This window comes from Pseudophryne corroboree, chromosome 5 (assembly GCF_028390025.1).
Source record: "Pseudophryne corroboree isolate aPseCor3 chromosome 5, aPseCor3.hap2, whole genome shotgun sequence".
Classification (NCBI taxonomy): Eukaryota; Metazoa; Chordata; class Amphibia; order Anura; family Myobatrachidae; genus Pseudophryne; species Pseudophryne corroboree.
Window position 1 is genome coordinate 636447128 of NC_086448.1, and position 20182 is coordinate 636467309.

The window sequence follows — 20182 nt, forward strand, 5'->3', positions numbered from 1 at the left end:
AGTTCAAGTTCAAGATGGAGTCACTCAGAGCAGTGATAGCGAACCTGGAAGAAGGGGACTTTATGGTATCCTTGGACATCAAGGATGCGTATCTACACGTTCCGATTTACCCCGCACACCAGGGGTACCTCAGGTTCATTGTTCAAAACTGTCACTATCAGTTTCAGACGCTGCCGTTCGGATTGTCCACGGCGCCTCGGGTCTTTACCAAGGTAATGGCCGAGATGATGATTCTTCTTCGAAGAAAAGGCGTATTAGTTATCCCATACTTGGACGATCTCCTAATAAGGGCAAGGTCCAGAGAACAGCTGGAGACAGCTTTAGCACTATCTCAAGAGGTGCTAAGACAACACGGGTGGATTCTGAATATTCCAAAATCCCATTTAATCCCGACAACTCGTCTGCTGTTCCTAGGAATGATTCTGGACACGGTTCAGAAAAAGGTTTTCCTTCCAGAGGAAAAAGCCAAGGAGTTATCCGATCTGGTCAGGAACCTCCTAAAACCAGGAAAAGTGTCAGTACATCAATGCACAAGAGTCCTGGGAAAAATGGTGGCTTCTTACGAAGCAATTCCATTCGGCAGATTCCATGCAAGAATATTCCAAAGGGATCTGTTGGACAAATGGTCAGGGTCGCATCTGCAGATGCACCTGCGAATAACCCTGTCACCAAAGACAAGGGTGTCACTTCTGTGGTGGTTGCAGAAGGCTCACCTATTAGAAGGCCGCAGATTCGGCATTCAGGATTGGATCCTGGTGACCACGGACGCCAGCCTGAGAGGCTGGGGAGCAGTCACACAAGGAAGAAACTTCCAGGGAGTATGGACGAGTCTGGAAAAGTCTCTTCACATAAACATTCTGGAACTAAGAGCAATCTACAATGCTCTAAGCCAGGCGGAACTTCTCCTGCAAGGAAAGCCGGTGTTGATTCAGTCGGACAACATCACGGCGGTCGCCCATGTAAACAGGCAGGGCGGCACAAGAAGCAGGAGTGCAATGGCAGAAGCTGCCAAGATTCTTCGCTGGGCGGAGAATCACGTGATAGCACTGTCAGCAGTGTTCATCCCGGGCGTGGACAACTGGGAAGCAGACTTCCTCAGCAGACACGATCTTCATCCGGGAGAGTGGGGTCTACATCTAGAAGTCTTCAACATGTTAATAGACCGTTGGGAAAGACCAATTGTAGACATGATGGCGTCTCGCCTCAACAAGAAACTGGACAAATATTGCGCCAGGTCAAGAGATCCACAGGCAATAGCTGTGGACGCACTGGTAACTCCTTGGGTGTACCAGTCAGTGTATGTGTTTCCTCCTCTGCCGCTCATACCAAAGGTATTGAAGATCATACGGCAAAGAAGAGTAAGAACAATACTAGTGGTTCCGGATTGGCCGAGAAGGACTTGGTATCCGGAACTTCAAGAGATGCTCACGGACGAACCGTGGCCTCTACCTCTGAGAAGGGACCTGCTACAGCAGGGTCCCTGTCTTTTTCAAGACTTACCGCGGCTGCGTTTGACGGCATGGCGGTTGAACGCCAGATCCTAAAAGGGAAAGGCATTCCAGAAGAAGTCATTCCTACCTTGATTAAGGCACGGAAGGAAGTCACCGTGAAACATTATCACCGCATTTGGCGAAAATATGTAGCGTGGTGCGAGGATCGGAGGGTTCCGACGGAGGAATTCCAACTGGGTCGTTTCCTACATTTCCTGCAATCAGGATTATCTATGGGTCTCAAATTGGGATCCATTAAGGTTCAAATTTCGGCCCTGTCAATATTCTTCCAAAAAGAATTGGCCTCTGTCCCTGAGGTCCAGACTTTTGTCAAGGGAGTACTGCATATACAGCCTCCTGTGGTGCCTCCGGTGGCACCGTGGGATCTAAATGTAGTTTTAGATTTCCTCAAATCCCATTGGTTTGAACCATTGAAAAAGGTGGATTTGAAATATCTCACATTGAAAGTGACTATGTTACTAGCCCTGGCCTCTGCCAGGAGAGTATCTGAATTGGCGGCTTTATCTTATAAAAGTCCTTATCTAATCTTCCATTCGGATAGGGCAGAACTGCGGACTCGTCCGCATTTTCTCCCTAAAGTGGTATCAGCATTTCATCTGAACCAACCTATTGTGGTGCCTGCGGCCACTAGCGACTTGGAGGACTCCAAGTTGTTGGACGTTGTCAGAGCCTTAAAAATATACATTGCAAGGACGGCTGGAGTCAGAAAATCTGACTCGCTGTTTATATTGTATGCACCCAACAAGTTGGGCGCACCTGCTTCTAAGCAGTCGATTGCTCGTTGGATTTGTAACACAATTCAACTTGCACATTCTGTGGCAGGCCTGCCACAGCCTAAAACTGTAAAAGCCCACTCCACAAGGAAGGTGGGCTCATCTTGGGCGGCTGCCCGAGGGGTCTCGGCATTACAACTCTGCCGAGCAGCTACGTGGTCGGGGGAGAACACGTTTGTAAAATTTTACAAATTTGATACCCTGGCAAAGGAGGACCTGGAGTTCTCTCATTCGGTGCTGCAGAGTCATCCGCACTCTCCCGCCCGTTTGGGAGCTTTGGTATAATCCCCATGGTCCTTTCAGGAACCCCAGCATCCACTTAGGACGATAGAGAAAATAAGAATTTACTTACCGATAATTCTATTTCTCGGAGTCCGTAGTGGATGCTGGGCGCCCATCCCAAGTGCGGATTATCTGCAATACTTGTACATAGTTATTGTTAACTAATTCGGGTTATTGTTAAGGAGCCATCTTTAAGAGGCCCTTTCTGTTGTCATACTGTTAACTGGGTTTAGATCACAAGTTGTACGGTGTGATTGGTGTGGCTGGTATGAGTCTTACCCGGGATTCAAAATGCCTCCCTTATTGTGTATGCTCGTCCGGGCACAGTACCTAACTGGAGTCTGGAGGAGGGTCATAGGGGGAGGAGCCAGTGCACACCACCTGACCTAGTAAAGCTTTACTTTTTTGTGCCCTGTCTCCTGCGGAGCCGCTATTCCCCATGGTCCTTTCAGGAACCCCAGCATCCACTACGGACTCCGAGAAATAGAATTATCGGTAAGTAAATTCTTATTTTTTTTATATCTGCCCTCCTGTCTGACACTGCAGTGCCACTCCTAGATGGGCCAGGTGTTTGTGTTGTCCACTTGTGTCACTTAGCTTAGTCATCCAGCAACCTCGGTGCAACCTTTTGGCCTAAAAACAATATTGTGAGGTGTTCAGAATAGACTGGAAATGAGCGGAAATGATTGTTATTGAGGTTAATAATACCATAGGATCAAAACTACCCACAAATTCTGTGATTTTAGCTGTTTTTGTTTTCCCCCCAAAAAATCACTCAGATCTAAAACCAAAACCAAAACCAAAACACGAAAGGGTGGTTTTGGCAAAACCAAGCCAAAACCAAAACACGAAAGTGGAATTTGAACCAAAATCAAAACACAAAACACGCAAACTGCCAGCCTCACATCTCTAGTTAAAACATGCCTGTCCATTATAACAGTTTTCACTGGTAAAAATATCTCATCAAACTTTTTATTAGTCTTTCTGGATCCTTTTCATCCTTCCCCTCCAAACAAAAAATGTGTCTGCTTTGTCAACAGCCTCAGCACCAGCAATGCTGAGTAGGGTACAGTATATGCCTGTACCTTTTTTGATTTTTCTGCAAGCCTGGCACCGCAGTATTTGTGCAATTCCTTCTTGAACTTGAGCCATGCATCCATGTTGGTGTAATTAAAAACAAGTGGATCAATGCATCAGGAACATCACAGCCAGAATTCTGACACAATGTAAAGTGGTCTATGTAGAAATCATCACAGGACTCTGGAGAGCTGCAGAAGTGTACCGTTACTAGCTGCAGTCACGCTGGACAATGGCTGCAGAGGCAATTCCTGAATAACAAGTGGATGGCAGTGATTCACATTAAAGGAACACAGCAAATGAGTACATGCATGGTCAGATTGGCCCACAGGGGCACAGGGGAAATCACTGGTGGGCCTCACTACCTGAGGGCCCCAACCCCTCATGTAAGAGTCATGTCCCCGAATGTGCACTTGAAAGATATATTATTACTGGTGGATCAGGACCACTGATAAACATGGGTTTTTCATTCCCTTATTTAGAAACTAGACCAAAATTCACCTAATGGTGGCTGGCCACACCCCTTAACCACTTAACTGATGATTTTCCCACAAAAAAACGCCCAGAAATTGTTTGCAGTCAGGTACACAGGGGGGAGAAGGGGGAGGGGGATGGTGCTTGGGGGGTTGTTTTACACTTCCCCAGTGGCGGCTATTGTCTGCAGCTGCTAGGGTGGTGGGGGATCCTGCCATGCTGACCAATCAGCAATGATCGGCAACACTGTTGGGAGGGTGTAGTGAGGCAGAGGGACCTTCTGGTCCCTCTGACATCAGCAGCGGAGGGAAGTTTCCCTTCCATGTGGCTTCTAGCACTGTTTATCTGACTGGTCGCATCCTGTGCGACTGGGTCAGATAAAACAGTGCCTGGTGTGGTCGCATCAGATGCGACCATGCCAGGCAAGTGGTTAAACATGGGCCTTCTTTACTGCATTCCCCCAGTGGGCCCTTCATACCCCAGTCCTACCTTGAGTACATGTACAACTCCCCATACTCAAGCATCATAAGCCCCCCAGACAACTCCTCTTGATCCCAATGGGAGGGGCTGGTAAATAAAGAATTTGCTATCCATAGAATTAAATATACCATCAGAGACTCTGCATTTAAAATTGGTGGGATTTGGGAACCTTGGACACAAGACCCACATACAATTATTTGGCAAATGAGACTTTATCACTGCTATATTTTTTTACTTTAACGTTTAAGTAAAGAATTCAGATTGTTGTACAACACAACATAAAACTTAAAAAAAAAGAAAAAAGTTTTCACCATTCATGATATCTTGTGAGAGATAATTCTAGTATAATCTTTTGTACAGTCTATTCCTATCACATAAAATGAGCACATTATTGCTATGATTAAAGTAAATTAGCATTCAACAGGGAAAACACCTGTAATATTCAAATGTTTCCCCAAATTTAAATTGAATTATTTCAAATTAGATTATAGGTCCATTCTTGTGATTTCCCTTGTGCGTTTAGAACAAAAAATGATTAAAGCTGTTTACTGGAAGCTGGTATAAAAAGCATCCAAAGATAATACATACTACTGTATATCTGGGTAATTACTGCACAAGGAGTCAAGTCATATAAAGTGCAGTATTTCACTGGCGTCCAGTAATCTCTAAATGCGTTATATCATTGGTCACCCTAAGGTCTGTTCATACATGGCTCTTACTGCAGCTTTTGTGCTCATAGCATACTGTACGATGACGAATTAAAACTTATTTGATGACACTATTGGGAATATGTTAACTTTTAATGAGACTGCACACTTGACTATGCAATTTTCAGCAACTGAAGAAATCATGATAATGCTACTTACAGCTTTATTTGTTGCATTCACAGTTCTCGGTAATCTCCTGGTTATGACGGCATTCATAGTGGATAAGAGTCTTAGAACTCAAAGCAACTTCTTTCTTCTCAATTTGTCCATCTGTGATTTTTTCATAGGTAAGTTTTTCCCTTCAAATCTGTAAAAATACGTTTTTAAAACATACTGTACTTGGGAAAATTAGTAGATTTATGTGGTCAATATGCATCACTAGTAGGTGTACACTGAAACAAGATGGTAACTTTGCAGTACTATTTAACTTAAAGATAGTTTTTTAGACCAATTTGGAGGGTATGTAAACTTTTCATTTGCAAGCCAAATGTACACCATAATGCACTAAATTGGGGGGCCTGGGGAGTACGGGCAAAGAGTAAGACACACTTCTGTTTCTCTTGCTCAACTATCTTGATTTACATCTGTGGCTCTTCAAATAAGTTAGATGTTACAATGGATGTATAAGAGAGGTTCAGTGTTACCTTGGCTGAGGCAGGATATGAGGGATCGACTTCTTGCTCTGGTACCATTTTTCAGCAGCCACATTTACTTCCATTCTTTTCCACACTACAAAAGAGAGGTAAGGACTCCTACCCCCAGACACAATAAATGTATAACAGCTGATTATTTAAAGGCTTTACTGTTACTTTACATGGGAAGCATACTATTGGTTTCAGGATTATACTGAAAATGCTGGAAAAGGATAGTTTATCTCAGAGGTTCTCAAACTTGGTCCTCGGAGGCACACACAGTGCATGTTTTGCAGGTAACCCAGCAGGTGCACAGGTATATTAATTACTCACTGACACATTTTAAAAGGTCCACAGGTGGAGCTAATTATTTCACATGCACTGTGTGTGCCCCCGAGGACCGAGTTTGAGAACCTCTGGTTTATCTCAATAAAACCAGCATATCCACAAAATCAAACTCAGCAGCTAGCAATATGTAAATATATTTCTCCATCCTGGTTCCTATTGAATACTTTACATCAATAACACCTTCAAGGTTATATTACGCAAAATGGATTGATAGCTTTACTTCAACAATTATACCTAATATTACAATGCTACAGACCTATAATTATAAATCTACAACATTATCACACTGGCATCCATTGGGGTAATGTACCCTGATCTAACAGTTCTGGACATTGGGCCTAATTCAGACCTCGACGCTGCAGCGGCAGCTCGCAGGCTGAAGGCTGGTGAAGAAGCCGAACTGCGCGTGTGCACACAGTGAGATGTGATGGCATCTCACTTGAGCGATTGCCTCTGCAATCACCCCTGCTTCTTAATGATAGACAGTGGTGGTGTTGGGATTGCACTGCTGCAGCGTGGGGGGGGGGGGGGGGGTGCAGTCCGGACAATGGAGGCATGTACGGACCATTTGCTGCCGTGTGATGTCACACGCGGTCATTGCAACCCTAAACATGGTGGGTAGACGTCTGCTTTCTAATCTGCGTATACTGAGAGCAACTCGACAGGAGCGAAAGCATTGCTGCCATTCAATGCTTTCTCATGTCTGCGGAGGAGGGGGGGGGGGGGAGGGAGGTTGCATTTGTGTAGCGTGGGCAACCTAAAGGAGATCATCCCTAATGACCCACAGGAGCACGCAATCGTTGGTACACACTGCATGTTTGTCTTTCCGATTTGCCTAGAAATAACACATTGTGCTAATATCCAGCAAATCAGATTTGTATTAAACCGAGGTTCTAGGATAACAACATTTGCTTAGATATTGGGGCATTTTTTGCCTCTTTGGAGTGATCAGCCTTACCTCCCACAAACACTCACTACAGTAGCAGTCACTAACTTTGTAAATAAATTGTCATTGCAACCGCCATTGTTAAGCAATCGCATGTGCGACTCTGATGCATGCACAGCACAAAAAGTTGCTTAACTGTGCAATCATCACCATTGCTTCCACCTCAGTATCAGGCCTTTATGTCCTACATATCTGTTTCTCTAGAAAGACAGATGCAGTTATGGGAGTCTATAGTGTGGAGTACTAATGCACATATCTAGGATAACCACCACCACCACCACTGAGAAGACAAAAAACAAACAAACAAACAAACAAACAAACAAACAAACAAACAAACAAACAAACAAACATGTATTTCAAAAGACATCTTATCATAGTGAATGTAGATATCTATTTACATGGATTACCAGTACTGCCGATTGTTTGTATAGGTAGAATCGGGAAAGTCCTTAATCGTATTGTAATGGTGGATCTATGCAAATCTTTTAGAAATATTTTTTTCTAGCGCTATACCCAATGATGAGAAGGATTTTCTTCATTTAAGTAAAGGGGGATACACAGTCACACTCGGTGATTTCGGCCTAAAAAAAGAAACGACAACCACATTTATGTCATTATCGTTTATTTCTCTGACGTCCTAGTGGATGCTGGGACTCCGTCAGGACCATGGGATTAGCGGCTCCGCAGGAGACAGGGCACAAAAATAAAAGCTTTAGGACTAGGTGGTGTGCACTGGCTCCTCCCCCCATGACCCTCCTCCAAGCCTTAGTTAGGTTTTTGTGCCCGTCCGAGCAGGGTGCAATCTAGGTGGCTCTCCTAAAGAGCTGCTTAGAAAAGTTATTAGGTTTTTTATTTTCAGTGAGTCCTGCTGGCAACAGGCTCACTGCAACGAGGGACTTAGGGGAGAAGAAGTGAACTCACCTGCGTGCAGGATGGATTGGCTTCTTAGGCTACTGGACACCATTAGCTCCAGAGGGATCGAACACAGGCCCAGCCATGGAGTCCGGTCCCGGAGCCGCGCCGCCGACCCCCTTGCAGATGCCGAAAAGTGAAGAGGTCCAGAAACCGGCGGCAGAAGACTTTTCAGTCTTCATGAGGTAGCGCACAGCACTGCAGCTGTGCGCCATTGTTGTCAGCACACTTCACACCAGCGGCCACTGAGGGTGCAGGGCGCTGGGGGGGGGCGCCCTGGGCAGCAATGATAATACCTTGTTCTGGCTAAAAATACATCACATATAGCCCCTGGGGCTATATGGATGTATTTAACCCCTGCCAGGTCTCACAAACACCGGGAGAAGAGCCCGCCGAAATAGGGGGCGGGGCCTATCTCCTCAGCACACAGCGCCATTTTCCTGCACAGCTCCGCTGCGAGGAAGGCTCCCAGGACTCTCCCCTGCACTGCACTACAGAAACAGGGTAAAAAAAACAGAGAGGGGGGGCACTTTTTTGGCGATATTGATATATTAAGCTGCTATAAAGGAAACAACACTTCTGTAGGGTTGTTCCTATATATTTATAGCGCTTGGGTGTGTGCTGGCAAACTCTCCCTCTGTCTCCCCAAAGGGCTAGTGGGGTCCTGTCTTCGATAAGAGCATTCCCTGTGTGTCTGCTGTGTGTCGGTACGTGTGTGTCGACATGTATGAGGACGATGTTGGTGTGGAGGCGGAGAAATTGCCGGTAATGGTGATGTCACCCCCTAGGGAGTCGACACCGGAATGGATGGCTTTGTTTATGGAAGTACGTGATAATGTCAGCACGTTACAAAAATCAGTTGACGACATGAGACGGCCGGCAAACCAGTTAGTACCTGTCCAGGCGTTTCAGACACCGTCAGGGGCTGTAAAACGCCCTTTACCTCAGTCGGTCGACACAGACCCAGACACGGACACCGAATCTAGTGTCGACGGTGAAGAAACAAACGTATTTTCCAGTAGGGCCACACGTTATATGATCACGGCAATGAAGGAGGCTTTGCATATCTCTGATACTGCAAGTACCACCAAAAGGGGTATTATGTGGGGTCTGAAAAAACTACCTGTAGTTTTTCCTGAATCAGAGGAATTGAATGAAGTGTGTGATGAAGCGTGGGTTAACCCCGATAGAAAACTGCTAATTTCAAAGAAGTTATTGGCATTATATCCTTTCCCGCCAGAGGTTAGGGCGCGCTGGGAAACACCCCCTAGGGTGGATAAGGCACTCACACGCTTATCAAAACAAGTGGCGTTACCGTCTCCTGAAACGGCCGCCCTCAAGGATCCAGCTGATAGGAGGCTGGAAACTACCCTGAAAAGTATATACACTCATACTGGTGTTATACTGCGACCAGCCATCGCCTCAGCATGGATGTGCAGTGCTGGGGTGGTTTGGTCGGATTCCCTGACTGAAAATATTGATACCCTGGATAGGGACAGTATTTTATTGACTATAGAGCAATTAAAGGATGCTTTTCTTTATATGCGAGATGCTCAGAGGGATATTTGCACTCTGGCATCGAGAGTAAGTGCGATGTCCATATCTGCCAGAAGAAGTTTATGGACGCGACAGTGGTCAGGTGATGCGGATTCCAAACGGCATATGGAAGTATTGCCGTATAAAGGGGAGGAATTATTTGGGGTCGGTCTATCGGATTTGGTGGCCACGGCAACAGCCGGGAAATCCACCTTTTTACCTCAGGTCCCCTCCCAACAGAAAAAGACACCGTCTTTTCTCTATCGTCCTAGTGGATGCTGGGGTTCCTGAAAGGACCATGGGGAATAGCGGCTCCGCAGGAGACAGGGCACAAAAAGTAAAGCTTTTCCAGATCAGGTGGTGTGCACTGGCTCCTCCCCCTATGACCCTCCTCCAGACTCCAGTTAGATTTTTGTGCCCGGCCGAGAAGGGTGCAATCTAGGTGGCTCTCCTAAAGAGCTGCTTAGAAAAAGTTTAGCTTAGGTTTTTTATTTTACAGTGAGTCCTGCTGGCAACAGGATCACTGCAACGAGGGACTGAGGGGAGAAGAAGTGAACTCACCTGCGTGCAGGATGGATTGGCTTCTTGGCTACTGGACATCAGCTCCAGAGGGACGATCACAGGTACAGCCTGGATGGTCACCGGAGCCGCGCCGCCGGCCCCCTTGCAGATGCTGAAGTCAGAAGAGGTCCAGAATCGGCGGCTGAAGACTCCTGCAGTCTTCTAAAGGTAGCGCACAGCACTGCAGCTGTGCGCCATTTTCCTCTCAGCACACTTCACACGCAGTCACTGAGGGTGCAGGGCGCTGGGGGGGGGGCGCCCTGGGAGGCAAATGTAACCTATATAAAGGCTAAAAATACCTCACATATAGCCCCCAGAGGCTATATGGAGATATTTAACCCCTGCCTGGATTCACTAAATAGCGGGAGACGAGCCCGCCGGAAAAGGGGCGGGGCCTATCTCCTCAGCACACGGCGCCATTTCCTCTCACAGCTCCGCTGGTCAGGACGGCTCCCAGGTCTCTCCCCTGCACTGCACTACAGAAACAGGGTAAAACAGAGAGGGGGGGCAAATTTATGGCGATATTTTGATATATATAAAGCAGCTATAAGGGAGCACTTATTATAAGGCTATCCCTGTTATATATAGCGCTTTTGGTGTGTGCTGGCAAACTCTCCCTCTGTCTCCCCAAAGGGCTAGTGGGTCCTGTCTTCGTTAGGAGCATTCCCTGTGTGTCTGCTGTGTGTCGGTACGTGTGTGTCGACATGTATGAGGACGATATTGGCGTGGAGGCGGAGCAATTGCCAAATATGAGGATGTCACCCCCTAGGGAGTCGACACCAGAATGGATGCCTTTATTTATGGAACTACGGGATAGTGTCAACACGCTAAAGCAGTCGTTTGACGACATGAGACGGCCGGACAATCAATTAGTGCCTGTCCAGGCGACTCAAACACCGTCAGGGGCTGTGAAACGCCCTTTGCCTCAGTCGGTCGACACAGACCCAGACACAGGCACTGACTCCAGTGGTGACGGTGACGAATCAACCGTATTTTCCAGTAGGGCCACACGTTATATGATTTTGGCAATGAAGGAGGCGTTACATTTAGCTGATACTACAGGTACCACTAAACAGGGTATTATGTGGGGTGTGAAAAAACTACCTATAGTTTTTCCTGAATCAGAAGAATTAAATGACGTGTGTAATGAAGCGTGGGTTGCCCCTGATAAAAAGCTGATAATTTCAAAGAAATTATTGGCATTATACCCTTTCCCGCCAGAGGTTAGGGAGCGCTGGGAAACACCTCCTAGGGTGGACAAGGCGCTAACACGCTTATCTAAACAAGTGGCGTTACCCTCTCCTGAGACGGCCGCACTTAAAGATCCATCAGATAGGAGGATGGAAAATATCCAAAAAAGTATATACACACATGCAGGTGTTATACTACGACCAGCTATAGCGACTGCCTGGATGTGCAGTGCTGGGGTAGTTTGGTCAGAGTCCCTGATTGAAAATATTGATACCCTGGACAGGGACAATATTTTACTGTCGTTAGAACAAATAAAGGATGCATTTCTTTATATGCGTGATGCACAGAGGGATATCTGCACACTGGCATCACGGGTAAGTGCTATGTCCATTTCGGCCAGAAGAGCTTTATGGACGCGACAGTGGACAGGCGATGCGGATTCAAAACGACATATGGAAGTTTTGCCGTATAAAGGGGAGGAGTTATTTGGAGTCGGTCTATCAGATTTGGTGGCCACGGCTACAGCCGGGAAATCCACCTTTCTACCTCAAGTCACTCCCCAACAGAAAAAGGCACCGACTTTTCAACCGCAGCCCTTTCGTTCCTTTAAAAATAAGAGAGCAAAGGGCTATTCATATCTGCCACGAGGCAGAGGTCGAGGGAAGAGACAGCAACAGGCAGCTCCTTCCCAGGAACAGAAGCCTTCCCCGGCTTCTACAAAAACCTCAGCATGACGCTGGGACTTCTCAAGCGGACTCGGGGACGGTGGGTGGTCGTCTCAAAAATTACAGCGCGCAGTGGGCTCACTCGCAGGTAGATCCCTGGATCCTGCAGATAATATCTCAGGGGTACAGGTTGGAATTAGAGACAGATCCACCTCGCCGTTTCCTGAAGTCTGCTTTACCAACGTCCCCCTCCGAAAGGGAGACGGTTTTGGAAGCCATTCACAAGCTGTACTCTCAGCAGGTGATAGTCAAGGTACCTCTTCTACAACAAGGGAAGGGGTATTATTCCACTCTTTTTGTGGTACCGAAGCCGGATGGCTCGGCAAGGCCTATTCTAAATCTGAAGTCCTTGAACCTGTACATAAAGAAGTTCAAGTTCAAGATGGAGTCACTCAGAGCAGTGATAGCGAACCTGGAAGAGGGGGACTTTATGGTATCCTTGGACATCAAGGATGCGTATCTCCACGTTCCAATTTACCCCTCACACCAGGGGTACCTCAGGTTCGTTGTACAAAACTGTCACTATCAGTTTCAGACGCTGCCGTTCGGATTGTCCACGGCACCTCGGGTCTTTACAAAGGTAATGGCCGAGATGATGATTCTTCTTCGAAGAAAAGGCATATTAATTATCCCATACTTGGACGATCTCCTAATAAGGGCAAGGTCCAGAGAACAGCTAGAGATGGGATTAGCACTGTCGCAAGAAGTGCTAAAACAGCACGGGTGGATTCTGAATATTCCAAAATCCCAGTTAATGCCGACAACTCGTCTGCTGTTCCTACGGATGATTCTGGACACGGTTCAGAAAAAGGTTTTTCTCCCGGAGGAAAAAGCCAAGGAGTTATCCGAGCTTGTCAGGAACCTCCTAAAACCAGGAAAGGTGTCTGTACATCAATGCACAAGAGTCCTGGGAAAAATGGTGGCTTCTTACGAAGCAATTCCATTCGGCAGATTCCACGCAAGAATTTTCCAAAGGGATCTGTTGGACAAATGGTCAGGGTCGCATCTTCAGATGCACCTGCGGATAACCCTGTCTCCAAGGACAAGGGTGTCTCTTCTGTGGTGGTTGCAGAGTGCTCATCTATTGGAGGGCCGCAGATTCGGCATACAGGATTGGATCCTGGTGACCACGGACGCCAGCCTGAGAGGCTGGGGAGCAGTCACACAAGGAAGAAACTTCCAGGGAGTATGGACGAGCCTGGAAACGTCTCTTCACATAAACATTCTGGAACTAAGAGCAATATACAATGCTCTAAGCCAGGCAGAACCTCTGCTTCAGGGAAAACCGGTGTTGATCCAGTCGGACAACATCACGGCAGTCGCCCATGTGAACAGACAGGGCGGCACAAGAAGCAGGAGTGCAATGGCAGAAGCTGCAAGGATTCTTCGCTGGGCAGAGAATCATGTGATAGCACTGTCAGCAGTGTTCATCCCGGGAGTGGACAACTGGGAAGCAGACTTCCTCAGCAGACACGATCTTCACCCGGGAGAGTGGGGACTTCATCCAGAAGTCTTCCACTTGCTGGTAACCCGTTGGGAAAGACCAATGGTGGACATGATGGCGTCTCGCCTCAACAAAAAACTGGACAGGTATTGCGCCAGGTCAAGAGATCCGCAGGCAATAGCTGTGGACGCGCTGGTAACGCCTTGGGTGTACCAGTCGGTGTATGTGTTTCCTCCTCTGCCTCTCATACCAAAAGTATTGAGAATTATACGGCAAAGAGGCGTAAGGACGATACTAGTGGTTCCGGATTGGCCAAGAAGGACTTGGTACCCGGAACTTCAAGAGATGATCACGGAAGATCCGTGGCCTCTACCTCTAAGGAGGGACTTGCTTCAGCAGGGTCCCTGTCTGTTTCAAGACTTACCGCGGCTGCGTTTGACGGCATGGCGGTTGAACGCCGGATCCTAAAGGAAAAAGGCATGCCGGAAGAAGTCATTCCTACTTTGATTAAAGCAAGGAAGGAAGTAACCGTGCAACATTATCACCGAATTTGGCGAAAATATGTTGCGTGGTGCGAAGATCGGAGTGCTCCGACGGAGGAATTTCAACTGGGTCGATTCCTACATTTCCTGCAATCAGGATTGTCTATGGGTCTCAAATTGGGATCTATTAAGGTTCAAATTTCGGCCCTGTCGATTTTCTTTCAAAAAGAATTGGCTTCAGTCCCTGAAGTCCAGACCTTTGTTAAGGGAGTGCTACATATACAGCCTCCTGTGGTGCCTCCAGTGGCACCGTGGGATCTCAATGTGGTTTTGGACTTTCTAAAATCTCATTGGTTTGAACCACTAAAGAAGGTGGATTTGAAATATCTCACATGGAAAGTGACCATGCTTCTAGCCCTGGCTTCGGCCAGGAGAGTGTCAGAACTGGCAGCTTTATCTTACAAAAGCCCATATCTGATTTTCCATTCGGACAGGGCAGAACTGCGGACTCGTCCGCATTTTCTCCCTAAGGTGGTGTCAGCATTTCATCTGAACCAGCCTATTGTAGTGCCTGCGGCTACAAGTGACTTGGAGGACTCCAAGTTACTGGACGTTCTCAGAGCATTAAAAATATATATTGCAAGGACAGCTGGAGTCAGAAAATCTGACTTGTTGTTTATATTGTATGCACCCAACAAGATGGGTGCTCCTGCGTCTAAGCAGACGATTGCTCGTTGGATCTGTAGCACAATCCAACTTGCACATTCTGTGGCAGGCCTGCCACAGCCTAAATCTGTAAAGGCCCACTCCACAAGGAAGGTGGGCTCATCTTGGGCGGCTGCCCGAGGGGTCTCGGCATTACAACTTTGCCGAGCAGCTACGTGGTAAGGGGAGAACACGTTTGTAAAATTTTACAAATTTGATACTCTGGCTAAGGAGGACCTGGAGTTCTCTCATTCGGTGCTGCAGAGTCATCCGCACTCTCCCGCCCGTTTGGGAGCTTTGGTATAATCCCCATGGTCCTTTCAGGAACCCCAGCATCCACTAGGACGATAGAGAAAATAAGATTTTACTTACCGATAAATCTATTTCTCGGAGTCCGTAGTGGATGCTGGGCGCCCATCCCAAGTGCGGATTATCTGCAATAATTGTACATAGTTATTGTTAACTAATTCGGGTTATTGTTGAAGGAAGCCATCTTTCAGAGGCTCCGCTGTTATCATACTGTTAACTGGGTTTAGATCACAAGTTGTACGGTGTGATTGGTGTGGCTGGTATGAGTCTTACCCGGGATTCAAAATCCTCCCTTATTGTGTACGCTCGTCCGGGCACAGTACCTAACTGGAGTCTGGAGGAGGGTCATAGGGGGAGGAGCCAGTGCACACCACCTGATCTGGAAAAGCTTTACTTTTTGTGCCCTGTCTCCTGCGGAGCCGCTATTCCCCATGGTCCTTTCAGGAACCCCAGCATCCACTACGGACTCCGAGAAATAGATTTATCGGTAAGTAAAATCTTATTTTCAGCCGCAGTCCTTTCGTTCCTATAAGAACAAGCGGGCAAAAGGACAGTCATATCTGCCCCGAGGCAAAGGAAAGGGTAAGAGAGTGCACCAAGCAGCTCCCTCCCAGGAGCAGAAGCCCTCCCCAGCTTCTGCAAAGCCCTCAGCATGACGTTGGGGCTTTACAAGCGGACTCAGGGGCGGTGGGGGGTCGACTCAAGAATTTCAGCGCACTCACAGGTGGACCCCTGGATCCTGCAGGTAGTATCTCAGGGTTACAGGTTGGAATTCGAGAAGTCTCCCCCTCGCCGGTTCCTAAAGTCTGCTCTGCCAACGTCTCCCTCAGACAGGGCGACGGTATTGGAAGCCATTCACAAGCTGTATTCTCAGCAGGTGATAGTCAAGGTACCCCTCCTACAACAGGGAAAGGGGTATTATTCCACACTATTTGTGGTACCGAAGCCGGACGGCTCGGTAAGACCTATTCTAAATCTGAAATCTTTGAACCTGTACATACAAAAATTCAAGTTCAAGATGGAGTCACTCAGAGCAGTGATAGCGAATCTGGAAGAAGGGGACTTTATGGTGTCCCTGGACATCAAGGATGCTTACCTGCATGTCCCAATTTGCCCTTCACATCAAGGGTACCTCAGGTTCGTGGTGCAAAACTGTCATTATCAGTTTCAGACGCTGCCGTTTGGATTGTCCACGGCACCTCGGGTCTTTACCAAGGTAATGGCCGAAATGATGTTTCTTCTGCGAAGAAAAGGCGTATTAATTATCCCTTACTTGGACGATCTCCTGATAAGGGCAAGGTCCAGAGAACAGCTGGAGGACGTAGTAGCACTAACCCAAGTAGTGCTGCAACAGCACGGGTGGATTCTGAATTTTCCAAAATCTCAATTGACCCCGACGACACGTCTGCTGTTCCTGGGAATGATTCTGGACACGGTTCAGAAAAAGGTGTTTCTTCCGGAGGAGAAAGCCAGGGAGTTATCCGAACTTGTCAGGAACCTCCTAAAACCAGGAAAAGTGTCTGTGCATCAATGCACAAGAGTCCTGGGAAAAATGGTGGCTTCTTACGAAGCGATTCCATTCGGCAGATTCCACGCACAAACTTTTCAGTGGGATCTGCTGGACAAATGGTCCGGATCGCATCTGCAGATGCATCAGCGGATAACTTTGTCTCCACAGACAAGGGTGTCTCTTCTGTGGTGGTTGCAGAGTGCTCATCTGTTAGAGGGCCGCAGATTCGGCATACAGGACTGGGTCCTGGTGACCACGGATGCCAGTCTGAGAGGCTGGGGAGCGGTCACACAGGGAAGAAACTTCCAGGGAGTGTGGTCAAGCCTGGAGATGTCTCTTCACATAAATATACTGGAGCTAAGAGCGATTTACAATGCTCTAAGCCTGGCAAAACCCCTGCTTCAGGGTCAGCCGGTGTTGATCCAGTCGGACAACATCACGGCAGTCGCCCACGTAAACAGACAGGGCGGCACAAGAAGCAGGAGGGCAATGGCAGAAGCTGCAAGGATTCTTCGCTGGGCGGAAGATCATGTGATAGCACTGTCAGCAGTGTTCATTCCGGGAGTGGACAACTGGGAAGCGGACTTCCTCAGCAGACACGATCTACACCCGGGAGAGTGGGGACTTCATCCAGAAGTCTTCCACATGATTGTGAACCGTTGGGAAAAACCAAAGGTGGATATGATGGCGTCCCGCCTCAACAAAAAACTGGACAGGTATTGCGCCAGGTCAAGAGACCCTCAGGCAATAGCTGTGGACGCTCTGGTAACACCGTGGGTGTTCCAGTCAGTGTATGTGTTTCCTCCTCTGCCTCTCATACCAAAAGTACTGAGAATTATACGGCAAAGGGGAGTAAGAACGATACTCGTGGCTCCGGATTGGCCAAGAAGAACTTGGTACCCGGAACTTCAGGAGATGCTCACGGAAGATCCGTGGCCTCTACCTCTAAGACGGGACCTGCTTCAGCAGGGACCGTGTCTATTCCAAGACTTACCGCGGCTGCGTTTGACGGCATGGCGGTTGAACGCCGAATTCTAAGGGAAAAAGGCATTCCGGAAGAGGTCATCCCTACCCTGGTAAAAGCCAGGAAGGAGGTGACTGCACAACATTATCACCGCATTTGGAGAAAATATGTTGCGTGGTGTGAGGCCAGGAAGGCCCCGACGGAGTAATTTCAACTGGGTCGATTCCTACATTTCCTGCAAACAGGATTGTCTATGGGCCTCAAATTAGGGTCCATTAAGGTTCAAATTTCGGCCCTGTCGATTTTCTTCCAGAAAGAATTGGCTTCAGTTCCTGAAGTCCAGACTTTTGTAAAAGGAGTACTACATATACAGCCCCCGGTTGTGCCCCCAGTGGCTCCGTGGGATCTTAATGTAGTTTTGGATTTTCTCAAATCCCATTGGTTTGAGCCACTCAAATCGGTGGATTTGAAATATCTTACATGGAAAGTAACCATGCTACTGGCCCTGGCTTCAGCCAGGAGAGTGTCAGAATTGGCGGCTTTATCGTATAAAAGCCCATATCTGATTTTCCATTCGGACAGGGCAGAACTGCGGACGCGTCCTCAGTTTCTGCCTAAGGTGGTTTCAGCGTTTCACCTGAACCAGCCTATTGTGGTGCCTGCGGCTACTAGCGATTTGGAGGATTCCAAGTTGCTGGACGTTGTCAGGGCATTGAAAATATATATTTCAAGGACGGCTGGAGTCAGAAAATCTGACTCGCTGTTTATACTGTATGCACCCAACAAGCTGGGTGCTCCTGCTTCTAAGCAGACGATTGCTCGTTGGATTTGTAGCACAATTCAACTTGCACATTCTGTGGCAGGCCTGCCACAGCCTAAATCTATCAAGGCCCATTCCACAAGGAAGGTGGGCTCATCTTGGGCGGCTGCCCGAGGGGTCTCGGCATTACAACTCTGCCGAGCAGCTACGTGGTCGGGGGAGAACACGTTTGTAAAATTCTACAAATTTGATACCCTGGCTAAAGAGGACCTGGAGTTCTCTCATTCGGTGCTGCAGAGTCATCCGCACTCTCCCGCCCGTTTGGGAGCTTTGGTATAATCCCCATGGTCCTGACGGAGTCCCAGCATCCACTAGGATGTCAGAGAAAATAAGATTTTACTTACCGATAAATCTATTTCTCGTAGTCCGTAGTGGATGCTGGGCGCCCATCCCAAGTGCGGATTGTCTGCAATACTTGTACATAGCTATTGTTACAAAAAAATCGGGTTGTTATTGTTGTGAGCCGTCTGTTCAGAGGCTCCTACGTTTGTCATACTGTTAACTGGGTTCAGATCACAGGTTGTACGGTGTGATTGGTGTGGCTGGTATGAGTCTTACCCGGGATTCAAAATCCTTCCTTATTGTGTACGCTCGTCCGGGCACAGTATCCTAACTGAGGCTTGGAGGAGGGTCATGGGGGGAGGAGCCAGTGCACACCACCTAGTCCTAAAGCTTTTAGTTTTGTGCCCTGTCTCCTGCGGAGCCGCTAATCTCATGGTCCTGACGGAGTCCCAGCATCCACTACGGACTACGAGAAATAGATTTATCGGTAAGTAAAATCTTATTTTTTAGGCTGAAATCGCCCAGTGTGTATGGAGCTGATATTGGTGATCGATGAACGATGCGCAATCCAGCACGTCGTTCAGCGATCACCAATATTGAGCTGACATGCAGCTCAACCTGTCAACGTCAGGCTGGGCTGCATGTCTGGTAATGCCGGCAGTGATGTCAATGATATAGTCGTTCACCACCGGCATTTAAATATTGGCTAGTGTGTACCCACCATCTTTTTTTCATTTATTGTTTCATTTATTGTTGTGTGTTTTCTACCTTTTGCATGGACAATTTCAACCATTTTTTGCATTGGCTAAACAAGACAAAATCTAATATATCAATTCCTTTACATTTCAAATTGAAATAAAATAAAATATTTTTTAAACTAGCAAATAGATCACAACTTTAGACTGTAAGTGTAACTCCAGGACGGCTTTCCTACTAAATCTCTTTTCTTTTACCATAATCTTCTTTTTCCCAGGTGCATTTATCAGTCCTTTGTATGTGATGTATTTACTGACGGGAAAGTGGATACTTGGCAGATTTATGTGTAAAGTGTGGTTAATTGCTAGCTATACAATGTCTACAGCATCAGCATTTAACATTATTCTGATCAGCTATGACAGATTTCTTTCCGTAACAAAAGCTGTAAGTAAAGCATTACCAATATCACTGTACTTAACTTAAAGCTCAAATAATTTAACTCAAATAAATAAGGACCATGCAATGTTATATTATTGCATGGTTTATCAGTAATATACAGTATGCTCTTTAGGAGAGAACTATATGCAATTTTATATTATTGCATGGTTCATCAATAATAATGTCCCATCTTTAGGATAGCACTATAGTGCAATTTTATATTATTGCATAGCTAATCAGTAATAATGTCCCATCTTTTGGATAGCACTGTAGTACAATTTTAAATTATTGACTAGTTCATCACTAATAATGTCCCATCTTTTGCTTGGCACTTTAGTGCTTGCTTATTTAAGCAGAAAATACTAGTAATCCCCTTG

General features: G+C 47.0%; 1 long non-coding RNA gene across 1 annotated transcript in view; it reads left to right on the forward strand.

The window, feature by feature from the left end:
* Positions 1 to 19805, forward strand: part of LOC134928180 (uncharacterized) — a 61449-nt gene extending 41644 nt beyond the window's left edge. Inside the window, exons 2-3 of the long non-coding RNA XR_010177846.1 lie at positions 5487 to 5591; positions 19645 to 19805. This is a non-coding gene — a long non-coding RNA (uncharacterized LOC134928180). The remainder of the gene's footprint in view (positions 1 to 5486; positions 5592 to 19644) is intronic.
* Positions 19806 to 20182: the final 377 nt, after the last annotated feature.